This window comes from Alosa alosa, chromosome 11 (assembly GCF_017589495.1).
Source record: "Alosa alosa isolate M-15738 ecotype Scorff River chromosome 11, AALO_Geno_1.1, whole genome shotgun sequence".
Lineage (NCBI taxonomy): Eukaryota > Metazoa > Chordata > Actinopteri > Clupeiformes > Clupeidae > Alosa > Alosa alosa.
In genome coordinates, this window is record NC_063199.1 from 4801102 (window position 1) to 4822517 (window position 21416).

General features: G+C 45.2%; 1 long non-coding RNA gene across 2 annotated transcripts; it reads left to right on the forward strand.

Annotated features, from left to right (window-relative positions):
- Nucleotides 1-230: 230 nt before the first annotated feature.
- LOC125303704 lies at nt 231-14387 on the forward strand. Of its 2 annotated transcripts, XR_007195081.1 has the most exons (4): nt 231-411; nt 2227-2377; nt 14032-14122; nt 14218-14387. It is a non-coding gene; the product is annotated as an uncharacterized LOC125303704 (long non-coding RNA). The 2 variants fall into 2 exon arrangements; XR_007195082.1 differs by lacking the exon at nt 2227-2377.
- The last annotated feature ends 7029 nt before the right edge of the window (nt 14388-21416 follow it).

Sequence of the window (21416 nt, forward strand, 5' to 3'; positions counted from 1 at the left end):
ATTAAGCTATTTGGCATCTTGCCACGTAAGTTTAACTAACTTGAGGTCCATCCCTCAGGTCAAATAACACATTTCAGTGCGAAAACTACAGCAGATAACTATGTCCAGGTGTTAGACTTATTGTCTTATCAGGTGTTACCAAAGGAATCGGTAATTAGTGTGTCTTCCTTTTTTCCTGCACTGACCAGCAGTGACTGGGCACTGTGCTTGACACAAAGCCACTAGTGTGAGGACCTGTGGTGAGCGACCTTTTGACCCTGTCAGGCCTGACACTCATCACAAAGGGTATCTGTGGGGCTGCTGAGGACCGTGGCATGCCTGTGGCCTCGACTTGACTCCCGCTCCACACACGAGAGGATGTCAAAGACTCGGGGCACCTCTGAGCATCCGAGGATCGACCAGTGGCTGCAAGTATGTTTCTGCCTCTGCCAATTATGGATGTTAGCATCAGTAGCAGTCAGATACTTTGGGCTGGACAATTAGTCTAGTCTCCGTTAGGGGCTGTTGGGATATGCATATACACTGTATATAGAGCTATATCTATACAGCATTTTTAAAAAATAATTTCCTTGATTATTTCATAGCAATATGATGGGCATTTAAAATATACTGTCAAATTAATTTTGTAATTTTGATTCTACCTTTCTTTGCACATAGCTTAAGATTGAGGTTAACTATTATTATTACTATATTATCAGGCTCCAATGACTAATTAGGAAGAATTGTTTACCTGTTTTGATTCCGTAACAATTACTCAAAATGCCATTTAATTTAAATACATTTTTAAAAGAAAAGACCTACATGAGGCTGTAGTTTTCCGTTAGCTCTAGTGTCAGCATAGAGGATGGAAGGAACAATGATGCTGGGTGCAGAGTGATCAGTGCCTGTGTTTTCACCTAAATGCATTTGCCTTAAAGGGTTAACCATGTACTTAACTCAGTGGTTTGTTAGATTACTCATCCCCTGTGCCAAACGCAGTGACAAATAACCATTATTCTTTTTCCTGCACTGATAATCGGGACAAGTTACACATTTTTACCAGCACAAGTGAAACCATTAATCCTCTGTGATTTCCCCGATAAGTGGTGACGGTGAAGTAATGACCATGTCACCCAGGAAGAGAAAAAATATGTGAACAATTAAAACAAGATGGCCTTTATCTGCTGAATCCCTAGTGCTGCCTCTCATTACATTACGGCTGGTGAAAGGGATCAGTAATGTAGCGCCACACTGATTATTCACCGATTGCTTTATTATTGTTATACCTTGGTAGTGAGAGCAAGATTAGATATAAGGGGAATGGTAATGTGGAAGTGATTGACAAAGCAGACTTTTTACACACATCGAGTATATATTTAAACATGTTCTCACTGAGGGCTATGAAAGAAGGTTTTATGTGCTATACCTACTGTCTGAGTAACTAGTGTGCTAGTCCTAGAGGCTTCAAATTCCTTGAACAAAATTAAAAAGTTGAATAAGAGCTTTAATTTAATGCATATTCATAGAAAATTTTAGTTTATATTTAGATTTAGTTTTATAGATGCCCAGCCCTCTAACACATTACAATCTGTTTTATATTACGGTATTTGAAATATAGTTATATTAAGATAGTAAAATAATTTCAAATTCCACCTAATTGTCTTATTTTTATCATCTACATAATTGCTGATACATTTCCATTGCACTGAGTGATAATGCACGTAAAAAGTCCTGCTATTTAGTTTTTTCACATCTCTGGACCTAACTCTGGAATGTAACTTGAACGCAAGTCAGACTGGCAAGAAATACTTAACACGGACACTGCTGTAAAACATAAATTGCAGTCATTAAGATTTAACTGTTGCAAGTGCATTTCAAACTCAACTGTTTTCTCTGTTTTTCTCATCCAAATCTGGTCCATGCAACATCTAATCAGAGCATTTGTTGTAAAAGTTAGTGGCTAAATTATATTAAAGTAGTGCCAGTCAGATCATTCATTCAAGCACTTTGATAGACTCAACCCTCAGCATGAATCGAGAGAGAGTGAGAGAGAGAGAGAGAGCACAAAAACAATCACCCCACTGAACAGGTTTATTCTCTCCATCTTTGTAACAGATCTCTGCCCCCGCTTCATCTCCTGTTGGTCTGGCTCAGTGCTGGAGAGAAGCACAAAGCAATGAAGCATATAAGCTGTGTGTGTGTGTGTGTCTGTGTGTGTGTGTGTGTGTGTGTGTGTGTGTGTTTCAGACCCGATTCTGATGGTGTCTGAAATCATCCATGTGAATCACCACAGTGACATATGGACGTGTACTGGTGTGGTCTATAAGTTCTTCAGCAGAATGGCGTCTACTGAGCACCACCTAGATGGAGTATAAAACACACAACTCTGGCGTAAAATGTGAGTGTAAAATACAGAGTTCTAACAGACAGAGAGTGTGTGGAGGGGGAAAAATAGCGTTTTTGTTTAGAACTGGACCGTTGGCATATTGCTTTTGAATTCTTGTAAATAAAAGTATGCTGTCAGCAGGATCAGACAGAGCCATTGAGGGCATAGCCACATGCAAATAATATTGACAATTCCACATTAAACCTACGGCTTTGCGTTTCACATGCCAAAATGCACAGTTCGGAGAGCCAAGTCGCAATGCTTGGCATTATTGTGGTGGAAGCTCTGTTTAGATCAAAGAGATTCAGGAGCCTAAGTTTTAGACCCCCCCAGAGCCCAGTTTGGCTACTCTTTTTTTAGCTCTTTGGCATCCTGACCCCCATGCCTCTGGGACTTTGAACCCTCAAAGTTTGGAAAAGCTGAATCGCTTCTTTAAACACATTATCAGTCGGCCAGCTTAGAGAATATCACTAAGCATCTTAAGGTTTTAGTGCAGTGTTGTGGCATGGCAAGAGACGACTCTGAAGCCATTTACAGCCATATACTGTATTAGCAGTGGCTGAGGGAATCAGACTAGAGAAGGTTAAAAAAATTACTTCATGCTAAATTGAGTTTGGGCTAAGTGGAATAAAATAGACCAAATGGTCCTCAATGCAGGGAGTAAAATCCAGGCATACGACAATATTAGAACCTTTTCTTTAAATTATATCAAATGGTGGAATATAAATGTTCATTGATAAACACCACAAATTATGTTTCATTGATAGGTTTTTATATGGCACTTTAAAATGTTCTAGATGGCAGAAGTTATCTGATGAAATCCATACAGATATGTGTGACTTCTTTGATCTGGTTTCAGAGAAAGGCATTATTTTTTTCTCTGTGAGGTAATTCTTGTGTGTGGTCCTGTGTGGTAATTGCTTTGACTTTCACCACTTTATCTACAGTTAATTTAAACCAACACTATTCCAGTTTGTCCATTATTTTTTCTCCTCAGAATTGTTGCCTATTGATGGGTGTATAACAGTGATATGCCACAAAGAGGATTTCGTCTCAGTCTAAATCCTCTCTTTTTTTGGAGGGGGGGGGGGGTGATAAGGTGCAAAGATGCTTGTGATTGAATGTCTGTCTGTCTGTTTGTTCTCCTGAGTGTGCCCCTCCCTACACACACACACACACTCTCTCTTTCTCGCTCTCTCTCACACACACACACACACACACACACACACACACACACACACACACACACCCCTCACTCCAGACACCCCCATACCCCACCTCCCCTATCTCATCAGCCCTGGTGATTAAGATTTGGCACCTTAGTGCACATTGTCTTCATTTGGAAATATTTCAACTGCATTTGTGCCCATTCGGAGGAGAGAGGAAGATAAAGGCGTGAGGAGAGGAGGGGAGGGGAGGAGTGGGGGGAACACACCCTGTTGTGTGAATCCTAGAGAAGGCCTTGAACCCTGCCATTCACCTCTTTCACTTCATCAGCTGAGTCTAATTGCCAGAGAGGACAGGAGACCCAGGGCCCGATTGTTCCTTATCCTCTTTAGAGCCTTGTGAGCCATGAAAAGAGAAAGGCCTGCTTTTGATCTTTTTTCCCCCTCCTCCTCCTCCTCCTCCTTCTTCTTCTTCTCCTTCTTCTTCTTCTTCATCTCTCAGATTTTCTTTTCTTTTTTTCCTGTCCTCCACTGCTTTCCTTTCCCTGACGGTGACACCGCCTTTCACATCATGAACCCCCCACTACCATTGCAAGCCCCCCACACACCCCTCTCTGTCCATGCAAAATAATTATCAGGCACTGCTTCATCAAATAATGGTGCCTCTAGGAGGTCGTGCGGGGGTAGGCCAGAGGTCTGGGAGGGTGGCCCAGAGGTTGCGTCGGAGCCCCCCGGATCACCTTAGTGGCATGCTCCCGAGGACCGGCCACCTTTATGTACCTTGACCCCAGCTTTTGCGTTGCGCCGTCCTAATGAGAACCTCCCGGTGCCACCTCTTGCTCCTGGGCCGGTCCAAGAACGGGAGAGGGTGCGGAGGGCAGAGTACAATAAGACAAGGGGGTCGTTCCGCAGACAAGGAGAGCATCTGTGCTGTCTTATTAAGGGCCACGGAGTGAAGCTTGAGCTTCTCGAGGTCTGAGAGAGGCCAAGAGACCTGATCTATTGACATCTACTTGTCCTCGCCGGTCAACACCTTTGAGTGAAGGGGCAGGCTACGCACACACAAGTTCTTATTAAAAGCAATTCCCCGAGTAGCTTATTTAGATAGTGCTTAACTTAGGTTGTTCGGTGGCCTGGTCTTGTTTGGAGACCGAGTGAGCATAGAGAATTGGAAATAATGATGGAGAAAGACAAAAAAAAGAAAAAGAGAAAGAAAAAAGATCCTTGAGGGTGTGAGAAAGATGACAAAACCTGTCAAAGGCCAGTCCTAGCCTTGAAAAATAGTCCTTCAGATGAATGTGTCTGACAAGGATGCGACACTCTTACGAATAGGCACCAAACACTCAGGGGCCCTCGTTACTAAAGCTATTGAGAGCTGTTGAAGAGTTGGAGGATTTTGTTGAACAACATTTCAAAACTTTTCGTTTCGTGGGCATGACTAGCTTCCAACTGTAATTGGTTTTACTTGTTCAGTGGAGCACTTATGAGAACATAAAATAACCAAGTGTGACGAGTGTAAACAGTGTCATTCCTGACAGGGAAAAATATCTTAATAAGGTAAACTGCAACATGAATTTGATCCCATAATTCAAGTTATGGCCTTGTGGAATGTAGTTTAATATCCAAAATTAGTTAGTTATTGTATCGCTATCCCCAAGCATAAAGCTTATTCTCAATTAAAACTCCAAATATTCTCAGGAATACAAGGCCAAATACACACACACACACACACACACAAACACAGAGAGAGAGAGAGAGAGATAGTCTATAATAATGTGTCGAAGCCAGCTCCTTTCCCACGCCAACAAAATGGCCAATGAAGGGAATAGAGGGGGAAAAAACACGCACACACATACACACATAGAAATATGGAGTAAACAGCAGACAAACAAGCAGGAAGAGAAAAAACCTTTAAGCAATCATGTAAAGCACGCCAAACATCTGAGTGTGGGGCGAGAACAAAGCAAGGCCCATGTCGACACATCGATCTGCTCCTGAAGCTACACACACACACACACACACACACACACACACACACACACACACACACACACACACACACACACACACACACACACACACACACACACACACACACACACACACACATCCACAGACAGAAACAGACACAAGTGAACTCACACAGACACAGACTACACATGCAGCTCTGATTGCTCCCTGCCTTTCCCTGCTTCTCTGTGGGAGAATGCAGTTATTGATCTGGCCCACTTCTCCAGAGTTAACTTACTGATGAAACCTGACTGGGGCCTGCCAGAGGCCTCAAAGCTTTTGGGACGCTGCTAAAACAATATTGAGCCTACTCTCACACAAACACACACACATGCATACATATACAAACAGTACATACTACATATGTATGTACACATATAATATAGTAATAATTACACTTCACATAGTTATTGACTTATTACATATCATTATATATTATTTGTTATATTATTATACTATTTTAATGTATTATTTAATTCATATATATATTATAATGTATAACTTATTTAGAGAGCGTTTAGAGATGCTGTCTCTCTGTCTTTTTACTGAGTGTCCCCAGACTGCCCCTCCAGCCGTGTGGCTTGAGTTGTTGGTGGGACTTGCTGTGTTACAGAGTTATTTATATATTTCTTAGCATTGTGTGGCATTTGGATTTCTTTTCTGTCTGCTGTGGCACTCGGCCTGGCATCTTTTCAGTAACAGCGTGTGTTGTCTCCTCAGATACTTCTAGTGCCATTCCTCACTTCAACAGTCTTTCTATGATGCTGCAGGATGGAAGAAAGATGCCCTGAATGTTCTGCATCTTTCTTTTTTCTTTTGTGTGTGTGTGTGTGTATGTATGTGAAAGTGTGTGAAGGAGTTTTTGTATGTGTTCAGGTCTTTGTGCGTGTGTGTGTGTGTGTGTGTGTGTGTGTGTGTGTGTGTGTGTGTGTGTGTGTGTGTGTGTGTGTGCGTGCGTGCGTGTGTGCGTGTGCGCATGTGTTTGGTGTTGGTCATGTTTGTAACATTCCATGTGGGAGGGTCTGATGAGAAGCAGGCCATCTGTAGTGTTCTGCAAAATCGACATGTTGTAAAGTGTGATTGGAGAGTGTGTGTGAAGACTTGACTCGTCAAATCTTGGCATGTAACGAGGCAGAAGGGAGCGAAAGTAGGAAAGTGTCCAGAGATAAACAATTAGATTAATCCCAGCGGTAAAGGGCATGTACAACAGGAGAACTCCTTGGAAAGAGAAAGAAGAAGAAGGAAAAAAAAAAAAAAAATCAATATGGCCTTCAGTCACCACACACACACACACACACACACACACACACACACACGCACACACACACACACACACACACACACACACACACACACACACACACACACACACACACAAACACACACACAAAACACAAACACACACACACAAACACACACACACAAACACACATGTTAGGTTAGAGCGAGGAAGAGGTTAACACTTACTCCTCAGATCAGGATGCACATAAACAGAAGGAGAGTCACAGCGAGTTCAGAATGGATATGTGAAGTGAGCATAGCACGGGTAGCTGTGTCTATCACTGTGCCTGCACTGCAGCACTCCCCAACCCCCCAACCGCCTGAGTAGCCGCGGGAGGGAATGGGCGGGCGGGCGCTTATTGATGGGTATGGAATACCGCGGCCACCGAAAAAAACTAGACGCGCCGGGGACAAGCGAAAAGGGGCGGGAGGGAGGGAGGGGGGGGGGATAATGAACTGAATTAAGGCAGCCAGCCTCCAGCCACGCTCGGCCCAATTCTCTGAAATGATCTTTTTTAGTTTTGGAGAAAGGGGGTGTGGGGGTGGAATGCAGACTTTGGGGAATGGTTCTTTCACACACACACACACACACACCCAGGCACACACACACACATATACCCCTTCGTGGATGCAAACATAATGGAGCATGATCCACAGACAGTATGGGCCGTCCCAGTGCAGTGCCCCCCACCCTCCTCTCGGGGCGCTGCCCAGACTGGCAGGTCTCTTCTCACATCACACCAGTGTTCCCAGCAGGCCGCTCGGGGGCCTCGCCGTGCCAGGGCACTGGGGTCCGACTGGAGGTGGGGGCGTCCCGCTATGTGCTTGTGCTAGCATTACAAAAATGACAACAACAAGGACCACAAGAAGAGGGGGATGAAAAAAAGACGAAGAGGGACAGGGGGTAAAGGTGGGGGTGGTAGTGGGGTGGCAGTAGGACAGGAGGGGGGGGAATAAAATGACAGAAAGATGAAAAAGAAGAAAAAAAACAGAAACAAGCAATTCCCCAAGTGCGGTAGGGCCGAGCGTCTCCCTGTGGAGCTGCGTCGTTGGAGGCGCTGACCAGAAAGGTGCGAGCCTCAGATACACCCCCACCCGCCAGGCCCTGTCTCCACGGAGACCGCTACACATCCTAGCCATCGGCGTGGCTTTCCGCAGAGACCCCCGGAGCAGCCGGGAGCGTTCGGAGACGTGGCCGGACTATCGCCCCCGCTCCAGGGACAACGCAAGCCACCAGTCTCCTGACCTCCAACAACCTGTCAGTCTGTCAGGCAAGCCTGGGGAATTACGGCAAAGAAAAAAAATACCCCCTCCTAACCAGACCAAACCCCTCGTCCCTAAACACCCCCATACATGCCCCCACATCCCCCCTTGTCTGTTGAGAAAGAGAGCAGCATGGACTGTACCTGTATTGTTAACACAGAGGAACAAAGAAAAAAGAGCTCTTTGTGTTTGCCGGCGGAGACCACTGGCTAAGATTATTTGGAGGCCATGTGAGGGCCGGCTGCATTCACAACTGCCTCCCTCTGTCCCGGGCCAGACAAAGCCCGTCCAGATCGGCACGTCCACCACAATATTATGCAGCCTATTGCATTACAGTTCTCACCCCCCAAAAAAGAGAATGAAACGGCCAGCAGAAGGATTGGAAGAGAAATCAATTAGCATAACACGGCCTTAGCAGTATCTGTAATTTAGACTTTTTTCATACCACATGGTTAAGAATGGGGGCGGCATAGCATATTAATTAGCAAAATTGCATTTTGTGAGAAAAATGCCCCCTTCCCATGCACCTGTCATAACACTATGTCAAATCCTTTGAAAAAAGACACAAGAAAGAGCAAACCCTAAAAGCCGTAAACTGGCAGGAAAACAATGTATCATTTTTAGGGGCAGAACATGGCTGACATTGCACATGTGCATATTGTGTGATATGATATGTAGGGATAAGATTTAGAGTATAAAACAAAATCGTGTCGTTTGTGAGACTAGTAGTTGAGCGGCTGTGTTACGTTAACAGGCCACTATTTCATACTGTGATTTCATATTGTCTTGACTTCATAAATCAAATGACCAGACAACTTCGGAATGTGATACTGCTCAATAAAACACTGCGTTAATGAGTTTAAGTGTCAATACCTGCCATGTCGTACAATGATATCTGCAAATTGTCAGTCTCAGTTTGTGATGCCCATGTGTTGTCAAATCTTTTCCCAAGGGGGGGACACTTTTACATCACAGTCTGACAGACCAACACAACGCCTCAATTCTGAGCTTTCTTCATAATTTCTCTCTCTTGTCTTTTAGCCATTGAGAATGAGTGAAGAGATTTCAATGGTGTGTGTGTGTGTGTGTCCTTTATGAAAGAAAGAGGGAGCACGAGAGACAGACAGACAGAGAGAGAGAGCGAAACGCAGCGCCTTCCAGACGGCAAAGGGATGGCAAGCCCCTAATAATACAAAGCTGTACAATAGCTCTGACAGGCAAGCAATAAAGCAATCAGGGTCCCAGGCATTCCAAATCTCTTTAACGCCCACCCTCCAGCGGGGCCAGAGAGATGGGCGGCCTGACCTGTCGGCTGTCAATCACAAGTGGGTGATACCTGCAGGAGCTTGTGGGGGCGAGGGGCTAGCCCATCAGATCTGTTTTCACACTTCACACACTAACATTGCAAGCATAACGGGAAAGACAAAAAAGACCCAACGCCTCACTCTTAATTAGGAGTGGTGGTGGTGGTGATGGGGGGCTGAGGGTGGAGTGTGTGCGTTTGTGTGCATGTTTGTGTGTGTCTTTGTGTGTGTGTGTCAAGAGGTCCGTGTGGTGGTGGTGGTGGTGGGGCGGTATAGAGAAAGAGTTGTTTGCTTTTAAATAGGAAGGGGAGGGCTGGAGATATTGGAGGGAGTGAAGTGTGGCGTCCCAGGGAGATGGAGAATAACCTTTTCCCTTGATTTGGGAATCAGGCATTGATCTGTCATGCTGTTTTGTACAAGCCTGAGCTCTCCCAGTGGTGCGTTTCGTTTCGAGGAAGGGAAAAAAGCGAGGGGTGGGGGGAGGCAGGCAGTGAAAAGCGTTAAGGCTAGTTCATTAGCTGGCTTTAGCTCATTCCTGCAAATAGATCACCATTATGCTGTGGTTAGTTAATGGCTTTCTGGTGTTTCCTCCAGAGTCTTTCTGTCTGAGGGGCTGCTGCCTGCCTGAAAACCTTCACTTGTTCTTTATCATCTCTTTTTCCTCTCACTTCCTACATCTCTCTCTCTTCTCTCTCTCTTTTCTTTTTTCCTTTTGGTCTTTTCCTTTTTCCCCAGACAGGGCAGTGAACCCTCTTTCTACCTGCTACAGACAGTTGGCTGTGCCGGTGCCTGACATTGCCGAGCGGTCTGAACACATGGGCCATCTTCTGAGGCCTTTCTCTCTCTCTCTCTCTCTCTCTCTCTTTGTCTCTGCAGCTGTGTGAACCTTCAAAGCTGCACGTCCGACATCCTGCCTCAGTCTGGTCTCGCGCCATGTACCATACTACCCTCTCCCTCTCCCCAGTGTGTACGCATGGACTCACACACACACACATACACACACACACACACACACACACACACACACACACACACACACACACACACAGGGGCCAGAGGCAGACACAGGGGACCTCCCAGTGCTTCAGCACAACAGAGTGCTCTGGCAGTGGGCCCATCATCTCCACACTGTAATCTTAACGTCCGACTGAACCACAGTGTTTTCCACAGAGAACCTCCTTTTTCCAGGGCCTCGTAAAACAGGAGACTATAACAGGCTTTGGCCTTGGGTTCCCTCACCACTGTTTTGGTAGCAAACATGAATGTTTATAAAAATATTGAGTGAATCGTATTATTTTCTTAGGATATGTCTAGGAGATATTTTGAACTGATACTCTTGCTGGGGTTGATATGTTGTTGATGGTCAAGTGTGGTTTACTGTGTGTAAGAATAGGAAGACTAAAGAATTTAGTTGTCCAATTAATCTATTTCAATCTCCAAACTGTGGTTTACAAGGCATCCTTGGGCAGTTATCTAGTGTTTTTGGCCCAAGCAAAACCGTATAATTGGCATATTAACATGAATTAACATTTAACCGACCTTTTTCCAATAACCTTCCCACTGACCTGTAAGTACAATACGAACAGTAGACGCATGATTTACATACAAAACCATTTATTTGTTCTTGTAGTAAGGAATGATCTCAGAACATTATTCTTGCTTTCTGATCAGTCTGTCTGCTGTATATTATTGCATAAAGTTAACTGCAGTCACAGACAGAAATTAACGTTTACACAGTGACTGCTTGGAAATTGAAATTGTGATATAATTCCCATCTTACTAAAACAAAAGTTGACTTTAAAGTAAATAACATTCAAGGGCAGAGGTTTGTGTGAATACAAAATGCAGCTAAAGTAATTTTCTTATCATTTCAGCCTGTGGATTGATTTGTGTGAAATAAAGGTCATGTTTGTTACTACATGTGGCAATTTATCTTCTGTGCCACAACATGGCAAGCAGACATGCACCTACATTCAATTTGTTAACCAAAACAACCACAAAAAAAATCCCCCGACATGTTAAAACAATCAAACAAATCTACACACCCAAGCTCTCCCTCTCGCTTCAGCAAATCCTTTTACGTGCACCTTTCTGACGACTCCTGATGCTCTTAAGGAACAGAGATGAGACATTAACGAGATTTGGCAGCCTGGGTCTGGGGCGGACCGCGAAACGCAGTGAGGGAAAGATGAGTTCTGCAGAAGTGTTATTTATATGAGCCCACTGAGACCCTCTCCCCGATTTCATCCCTGTGTTTGGCCCACCACGGCTCACCTGGGGGCTGGCCGGGGGGGCCGCCGAGGCGAGGAGCAGGGATTGGTCAGCACAACCCCCCACTCCCCCATCCAGGTCTCTGGTGGCAACCCCCATGGCGAGCATGATGTTGTGCAGCTGGATGGAGGTTGTACTGTACGTAGCCTCACAAAACCACCACCACTCCCCCAGCCACCACCGCCACGCCACCCCTAAGGAACCGGGGGTCAGTGCAAGTCAGGGAGCAGTGGACCATTCACTGTGCCACGTCTCGTTCAGGCCCGTTTAGAGACCAGGGCAGCTCTCTCTTTCCGGATCTCCCTGTTCACACACTCACCCATGCATACGCACAGATGCGTGCGCACACACACACCACACACATACACACACACAAATATTGACATAGCATATCTTCAAATAGACTTCTAGGTGAAATACCCATTTGTTCTTAAACACTCTCAAATGCATATTTCATGCAACTGGAAGAAGTAATGGAAATGTATGAACTGTAGACTGGTGTGATAATAACAAATCGTATGTTATGTTATGTTATTATTACACGGCTCTTCACAAGGCAAGTAGAACGCTCCATTGGCTTGAATGGGATTTCCCAAATTCTACGGTAAAATATTTTCATGTAATTACCGCTACAAACAGATAATTACTGCTGTCAATGGCAACGGGTTTTGTGCTTCTGATACGTCTTTCATATCACTACGCAAGGACTGGAACTTCATTCAAAAGTGAAAGCAGACGGTTGATCAGCTGTGTTAAGTTCAGCGTGTGTTGTTTCTCAGCAAATGGCACGATGAACTGTAACAAATAGGCTAGCACAGTGGTTTTCAAAGTGGGGGGGCCTCAGCAAGTTGGAAGGAAAAATAAAAGCAACAATTAAATACATTTGAAAAATGTAAAATATACCTATTACTATGAGGGTTGTTATACAATGCCATTATAATAATTTGTCGCATATCTGAACATTATATTTTCCATGATAATGACTGGGAATAATAGTAGAATGATAGCTCTCATATAGCAGAAAGCCCCAAATGCAATTTTTACACACTGTATGCTCCATCGCAAAGTGCTTGCGGCTAAAATAACTATTTGGATTAGCTTAATGTATTTTTACATTTGCCATAGTATTGTCGATGGGTTTAATAACACATCAAGGGGGTCCTTGGCCAGAACCTAGTGGTATTTGGGGGGCCTTGTTGTGGAAAAGTTTGGGAACCCCTGGGCTAGGCTATGTAGGCTAAAGTCATATCGTGGGGAGTTTATTATTTCGCTTTGGCAAGTAGTCAGAATAGCGGATAATGTATAGAACCGGTCATTATTGGGAAAATAAGTCCCTTCAGGGTGGAAGAAGACCCCTCGGGCCAAGCCGCCGGGTCCGGGTTCGCCCCTGTCGGGACTTATTTTCCCAATAATGACCGGCGTTCTATACATTATCCCTTTACATAATGACCGGCGTTCTATACATTATCCCTTACGTATATGCTATGCTACAGCTTTCAAAAAGTCAGTGTTGCTGTTCTGAGGAGGTGCATGGAACTGTTATCAGAGCAATGACTTCTTATGGAAGTGCAGTGTTTTAAGCCAGAGACAGTCTGGCAGAGGCCATATCTCGCTTGACCAGAGGGGGACCCCTCAAAAGATTTGGGTGTGATTAATGGTGTCACACGTGTTGTGAGAAGTTAAGCCTCAGTTCCTGTGTAGTATCCACAAACAGTAGGAACAAGGGGGGAAAGCTTTTCTTAATTAGCAGCTGCTACACAGACAAGCCCCCTCCCTCCATCAAATTTTAAAAAAAAGAGCCAAGGAGGAGTTGCCGGACCTTAGAACCTTTGTGACCAGTGACGTGTCATCCCTCACTCTGTCATGTTTAACTAAAACCAATACCCATTCAAAGTAGCATCCATCAGTGTTAGTTCACAACAATGACAGATTGCCTTTCCTCTGCACCCAAAGCATCTGGATCCTCACAGCCCCCACCCACCCTTGTGTTTATGGTAAACAGGCTGAACAACAGCTGGGCGATGGGAATTTACAAGTTAATCAATTGTTAGTTAGAAGCAGCCGACGCAGTGCCCTATACCCATCCATCTGCAAGTTAATATTAATTTACTATGCTAATTTTCCCATAGGCGATGTGCGACTTTATTGATTACTTCTTAGGGATTTCTTCACACCTGGTTTTATTATGTTAGATAGACTGACAGACAAAGACAAAAGTTTCTTTTTGTTTAGATTTAGCCTAATCATAACATATAGATTTGTTCTCTGTTTTTGAACATTTCATATCAAGAGTCTCTGGTGTGTGGTTCATGCTTTCTCATTGACACTGACCAGTGTGTTTAAGTAAACAATGACTGTCCACTCTCCACAGGGTCCAGTTGGCCTCCAAAGGCAGATCCAATAGGAGGACAGTGGTGTGAAACGTAGCCGTGTTGGGTTTCACAGGTGCCTGATGGGAGCAGGTGAGCCGTGTTTACCCTGGAAGTTCTCCTTCCTGTTTCTGGCCGAAGGTCCTTTTGTGTGTGCCCGTGCCATCAGCTCATTCCCTCTCTCCCAGACCAGGTGTCCGTGCTTGTGGCAGGGTCCCGCTCCTTTGTCCGATGCTGTCCACCGTGGGAGACATCAACAGAGCAACAGAGATACGCATGGCCATTCAGTAAGCCTCTCACACACACACACTGACACACATTGACTCGCACTCACACACACATACAAGGTTTCACACAAACAACTTTGCCAAGGTGTATTGACTGAAACGCTCTGTGCTGTTAAAATTCCATGTGAATTTCTCATGTAGTATACCCCCAACCTCCCATGTGTTCCCCTGTAGAGCATGACTTAGACACAGGCTGTCTGTCCACTGCCCCCAGACTGAAACGGCCCAAAAGCCCAACACACTCCATGCAAAAGGGGGTTTGAGGTTCACATTTTTAGCACAACTCAGTCCTCAGCTGGTAACATGTTAAAACACAAGCACACAGACTAGGCCAGTGTTTTAGACATACGGACACAGTGTTTCACTGCCTCACTTCAGCACAGTTTGGCTGTTTTGTTTTTCTTTATTTTTGCGCTCTTGCTTCGTATTTACTATCTTGGCAGCCTTAAGCCAGGGATGAGATCAAGCAAGGGCAGCTTCCCTTGCTCCTCAGTGCTGTAAGCACTGGCATCCACCTCCGACCCCCTGCCTCTCCCCCCATCCATCCATCCAGCTACCCATCCATCCACGTGAGGAGCTAGCGCTTTATTTATATTCCCGCCTCGCCCCGCACCGCGACCCCTCGGCACGCACATCACACGCCGGGGTCACCTCCCCTCCTTCTTACGCACCCACCTCCTCGCTCCCCTTCCAAGCGCTCCAGTCTTTTCCAACATGGCTCTAGGACAGCAGTCCGGGTGCAGAGGCAGCTCCGTGGACTCGCGCACCACAAAGGAGGCCCAGGATCTGAGCTGGGCTGGCCCCGCGCCAGGACCAGCGAGCTGGGGGCGTGCACTAATAAGGAGGAAGAGCTGGAGAGGGAGAACTCGCTGACTTCCACCTGCGCTTTGCATTCTGGGTTTTCCACTGAGGTTTTTTTAACAGTAGCATTGGCTAAGAGAGAAAGAGAGAGAGAGAGAGTTACAGTAAATATTGAGTATTTTTTTCTTTGCATTTCTTCTTTTTTTGAAACATCTATGCACTGTTCAGAAGAGGACAGTTCAGTGTCTGTAATGACTATGATGTTTACACACATGTTTGTATTTTGGCTGAATAACTTCAGAATCTTTCATGAAAATGTAATTAATGGCTCGATAGCATTTCTTTTTTCAGATCTGGACCTCAGCCATCATCGCAGTGTGATTTAAACTTTAATTAAACGTCTGCCCTCACGAATCTGGAATGGTCAATATGCAAACAACAAAACAAACAAACAAACAAACAAATAAATAAATAAACTAAACCACCAAACTCCCAAAATTCTTATTCTCTGATAATGTCCAAGGCAGGCTTGAGAGCGAAAGGCTGGTTGAGCTCTGGCTAGAGGTACTCGGCTTAGCTACTGTGCACTCAGCTGTCAAGGATCTCTCTAGATACTTTGAGAGTTTTTTTGTGAGCAGCAGAGGCAGTGCTGGATGCCAGAGGCTATGTTTGCACAGTGGAAGAGCCAAATGTTGCGAGCTCACTCACTCGTAGGTGAAACAACCCGGGAGGGATGCTCGCCAATTCCGGTCGGTTCAATAAGTAAGTCTGTCTCCTTAAACCGATTTTTGGTACGTCGCGTGTTTCGCGGGCGAAGCTACAATTCCTCTCAATGCCAGTAAAGCTTGCGAGGGATGAGTGAAATCTGCCACCTCGAGCTGATATTTATTTCAAGCTCGGCTATGTAAACACTTGGCTGCCTGAGAGTAACCTCTCGTCTCCCTTCTCCCCATCACTCCCACTGTCCTGTAATTATTGCACATACTTATTTTCCCCCATGATGGGGTGGGCGCTGGGTAGCAGAGAGAAAAACATCTCCCATTTCTCTTTTTAATTGGCTGCTTGGTAAAGGGTCTCAGATGGACTGGCTCGCCGCTCCATGGCCCCCAGTCAAGACCGAGCCCACTGATTTCAGCTGTGCAGGTTAAATAAGTAATAATTAACAGATCACGGCGAGGTAGAAGGAGGTTGTGCTTAAAATGGCCTCTGGTGGCCTCCGTAGCCACTGGTGATAAATCTCATCCCGCCTTCCCCTCCCGCCAACCCCCCATATAACTAAAACCTAAGCCTCATTCAACTTCACATCCATCAGTGTTGGCCTGAAAGCGATGACAAAGCACTTTCAATTACGCTGGTAACTGACTATGGGAACAGTTCATAGCTAGGGCTTGGTTGGCGTGGGGGGCTGGTGCAGAAGGGACAGATTGGGGGAGGAGGGAAGGGGTGGGGGGTGTTGGGGGGTAAAGGGAGGTTGGTGGGGCATATGTTTGACTCTCCCCCAAATAATAAAAAAGAGGGTGTTTAGTTTCAGGGGGACGCAAGGATGGCCAAACAGCCGCCGAGATCCCAAGGACAATTCGCCCATTTTGTGCGCTGTCACCCCTCTACGCTGATTTATGGGTGGGACATCCTGTGAGCGACCCATGTGGTCCATCAGCTGGGCACTTGGGGGGGGGGGGGGGGGACACGTGCACCAGTGATTAGAGCCCTGGCGTATCAGAGTGAGCCCACTCACTCTGGGCCCTTGTGTCCTCGGGAGAGGGCCTATCAGCACTCCAGTGGGATGCAGCCACTGGGACATGAGTGGCCATCCTTAACCCAGAGCGGCGCTGCCAGAGAGCAGTCGTCCGTGCCCAGTGCTCATCCGGCTGGTTTTAAAGGGTTTTTGGATTTCTAATTATATTATGTGGAGTTGAAAGCCGAGAGTGTGCACTCCAAAAGTTAACATGGTAATGTTTAATTGGAGTGATTTTAATTCATAATTGCGTGACCCTTCTCCGGGTACTTTGGGCTTTCACTGTGTTGAAATAAGTAATTGAGCACCTGTAAGTGAAACATTTAATTAATTCAGATATACAGCTATCAGGTGTTTCAGAAAATATATTTTAGCCCACAAAACATTAAGGCCTTGTGCAATTACGTCTTAATGCAGACAAGCACACGAGCAAACCACTGAAATTCAAATAGTGCATCATATTAATCAGTCATTTGAGAAACATGAACGCCAAAACACATGTTTGTATTTGTTTTTTAAAAAAGGAACCAGTTTCTGTATCGTTCAAAGAACTGTATTACATAAACAACACAAAGCGCTCGTCCCAGTGGGGAGTGATCTCGTAAAAGGAAGCGCTGACTCCGACGCCACGATGAAAGGCTCCCACCACCAACAGCAGTCCAGGGCCTTTGCTCACTCACTTCAGGCAATTATGACACAGAAGAGACCTTTGACTGTTCTTTGCAACCCCAGATGAAAAAAGAGACCTAGCATTTCTTTCAGACTCAGTCGTAAAAAATAAACCGGCTTTCCTCAATCGCTGGTGACCTCTCTGACTTCTGGAATAGCAGCACGGATGCATCCGACCGAGCCACGGGCCAAAACAAATCACTTGCGATTTACGGAATTATAAAGACTTTAATAGGCGCAACGTTTCTCGCTCAGATTGGTCTTTATTTCCAAGTGTCAAAGTTTTCACTATGCCCCAGGCTTTCAAACCAGTAATTGGCCAACTGAGAAGTTCAGCAACTCCCCAAGTGATCGAGTGCATTTGTTGCTGTGAACTTAAGGGTATTCCTCAAAAGACTACAGGTCTAGGTTACGAGAGCCCACGAATGTTTTTGCAGAAACCAGTTGGTGTCTGCGCATCTCTCAGTTCTTCGGATGTGGCGTTTTTTCTTCTTCCTCTTTGTTTTTGTTTGGGGAGATAACCTTTCAGAGCAACTTGAGATTTTGATTGCTAATTAGTTTTGTTTCCGGATAACATGGCATGAACTAGGAGGGCTCTGCTTGTTGAACCCTGGCAAGAACTTGCCTTAATGCAGAATAATTGTCATTTGAAAAGCAAATCAAAAAAGGGAAAAATAGCCACTGTGGAATGGTGCCTTGCAGAAACATGAACACAGTGCATTTCCCCTTCTTCAAAGCAAAAAGAGGCCGATGGATTTTTTCTTCTCAACAAACAGAAGAGTTCAGTGCCTTCTGTTTTGAAAAGAAAAAAAAAAAAAAACAATAAAGTTCTATAAGTTTTTTTCTTTTTATTTCTCTCTTCTTATTTAGTGTGCACTCATTGCCATGCTCTGGTTTGTATCTGTTCTCTGTGTGTAAACAATGCCATCTCTAGCTTAATGACCAGATGTTGACCACAGAAAGAAAAGCAAGTGGCTATACTTTAAGTTCAATTTTGGCCCACAACAACAACATAGAGAACATTTCAGGCTTAGGTGCACATTGGACTGAGTCCCTGAATGCACAAATATACCACATTGGAGCCAACATATTGCAAACAGATGAATATCAATTTATAGCATGACACCAAATACCCCCAGCCCCTCATGAAAAAGTCCAAAATGTCACCCTAATAAATGGCCTTTTCTCGCTTCAAAGTCACCCTTTGCCTGGGGTTCTAAGGGCCAATTACCAGCTCAGCGCTTTTCCTGAGCATTAACATTACACAGCATCCAGCTCAAAACAACCCACTGAAGCGTCGCAGGACCTCTGTAAACCCCGCTGACCAGCGGCTGTAAATCTTTCACTCACCATGTTTAACCAAATCCAATACCCATTCAACAGCACATCCGTCACTGCCCCAAAAGAGCCAACGATGACAGAGTGGCTCCCATTGTGCCGCGCGACAACTTACTCAACTGCCCCACCACCGCCCGCCCATCCCCCCCCCCCCCTCCAGTCAGATGCAGAGTTCCTCTGCGGTTTCTGACGGCGATATGGGCCAGCTTGGGATTGAGATCTATCTCCACAGCGGCCATCAATCCGCTGAGACGCAGCGGGAAGCTGCCGAACAGCACATGCTTGAGGAGGATCCAGTGCCGTGCCGAGCTGTCTCCCCCTTATGTGCTGTAGAGGGGGCAAGGACTGCTGTCACGCTTGTCACATAATTAGTCATTTGTCTTCAATGCATACCAGGTAGAGGAACATGAGGAGCTTTTTTTCCTTTGCCATGCGTTTCTTCATGTAGGTATGCCTCTGCTGGGTTTAACAAAACTTGAAGGGACTTATTGAAACTAACATTGAGATCAGATTTTACTAAACAAGAACGCATGCCAACTGTAGCCCATGCAAGAAATGTCAGCTGTTTACTTCATCACACACACACACACACACCTACCCTCACACCACTTTCTCTGGCATGTATCTAATCAACGCGTGTGCATGTTCATTACATTAGTTTAACTGTGAGTTAAAGTGTTAATTTGATGTTTCATTGGATTTAATGGGAACAGTAACAGGCAGTTTGCGGTGGAGGCCGAGTGGATGGGTTTGACGGCTGTGCCGGTGGTCTGCTCGTTAGGCAGGCCTGAGAGAAAGAGGGAGACCGAGGCTCGTCTGGCAGCGCAGGTAGCAGCTAAAATGCCACTTAAGGTTTTAGCTTCGGCTGGCTTGTTTGTTTTTTTTCTTTCTTTTTTTTGGGAGAGAAATGAGCGTGACCCAGGAAGCCCGATCCCATATCCCACACCCTTTCTGCCTGACAGCCACTCAATGGCAAGTGCCTGCCTGCATAGCGAGGGAGGTGGTGGTGCTGGTGGTGCTGGTGGTGGTTGTGGAGGTGAGAGAGCTCTGCTCTGCCTCGGTGGCCTCCAATGATGGTGATTACCTCATACACTCTCATCCAGCTCACTGCAAACTGATACCTATTAACAAACGGCTGTCAACACGTTAGTGACTTGGAAAGGCAGAGGAGAGAGAGAGAGAGAGAGAGAGAGAGAGAGAGAGAGAGAGAGAGAGAGAGAGAGAGAGAAATTGGGCAATAAAGGGAACTGAAGGAAGGGGGAAGAGAGAGAAAGTAAGTAAGTGAGTCAGACAGACACAGAGAAAGTGTGTGTGTGTGTGTGTGTGTGTGTGTGTGTGTGTGTGTGTGTGTGTGTGTGTGTGTGTGTGTGTGTGTGTGTGTGTCTGTGTGTTAGTGAGAGTTAGACAGAGATTAAGAGCAAGACAGCGAGAGTTACTGCTTGAGAGAGAAGAAGGGGTAAACAGTCAGGATTAATGATGGCGAGACAAGTCCATGCTTCTCACGTCTACATCTCCGTGCTGACTGTCCAAACAGAGACCTCAACAGGAGGGAGGGAACCTGGCTCAGAGAGAGGTGTCCTGACAGACTGGGCTCTTAACTCAGACAGCTTCTCAAAACAGGTCCTCCCAGAAGAGCTGGCAACAAATAAGCCTCATGCATTCACTTTACTCCATGTGCATTTATGCTCTCACCCACTACATACTATGAGTTTACTTGATGCGTTTAACATGGTTATCTGAAAAAGAATACAAAAATATATTTGACAGTCATCAGCATCACAGTACATCTTTATTGTGAAGCGACACAAAATATGTTACAGTCTCAGTTGTGCTGCTAAAATTCAGCAAGCCCTTCTATCCTGCAATTCCCGCAGGACATTTCATACCTTTCTTGTGAGCAATCATCACTCTCTCTCCAGGCACACACTTGCCACAGCAGTATCGGCACAGTGGGTTAATTCTGTCACTTAAACTTTCTGTGCTCTGTGAAAGTTAACTGCAACCTACGCGGAAGGAAGAATTGCATTCTCATTGCTTTAAAAATAAACCTCCAGCTGTGCTGCCTCAGAGGCCTACATCTTAAGTGAAATGATTGGCAAAAAAGCACAGCTGACATATATTTTTCTAATTGTTGCCAAGAGGGAGAGGAGTGGGAATGGAGCCGATTTAATTGTCAGTAATTACAATATTGTCGCATGTAATTGCAAAAGATTTTGATTGTGTTGTGTTTCCCTACTGCACAAGGCCTATCCCAAATGTCTGCCTTAATACACATTTGTTTTAGGGAGGTTTGAAAGACAGTCATCATAATAGGCATCACAGCATGAAACTCTGTTACAAAAGGGAAGAAGAAAGGACTCACAAAATAGACATAAAACACATTTCAAGATCTTCAGCGTAGTAATTAAAAAGGTTTGTGATGAGCTATTCAACCATATTATGAAACAATGAAAATTTTAACATGTGTAACTGAGCCTTCACTTCTTATGTCAGGTACTGTATCTAATGCATTCATTTAGAAGAATATAGAACATGGAGTCCTTGTTCTCAAAGAACA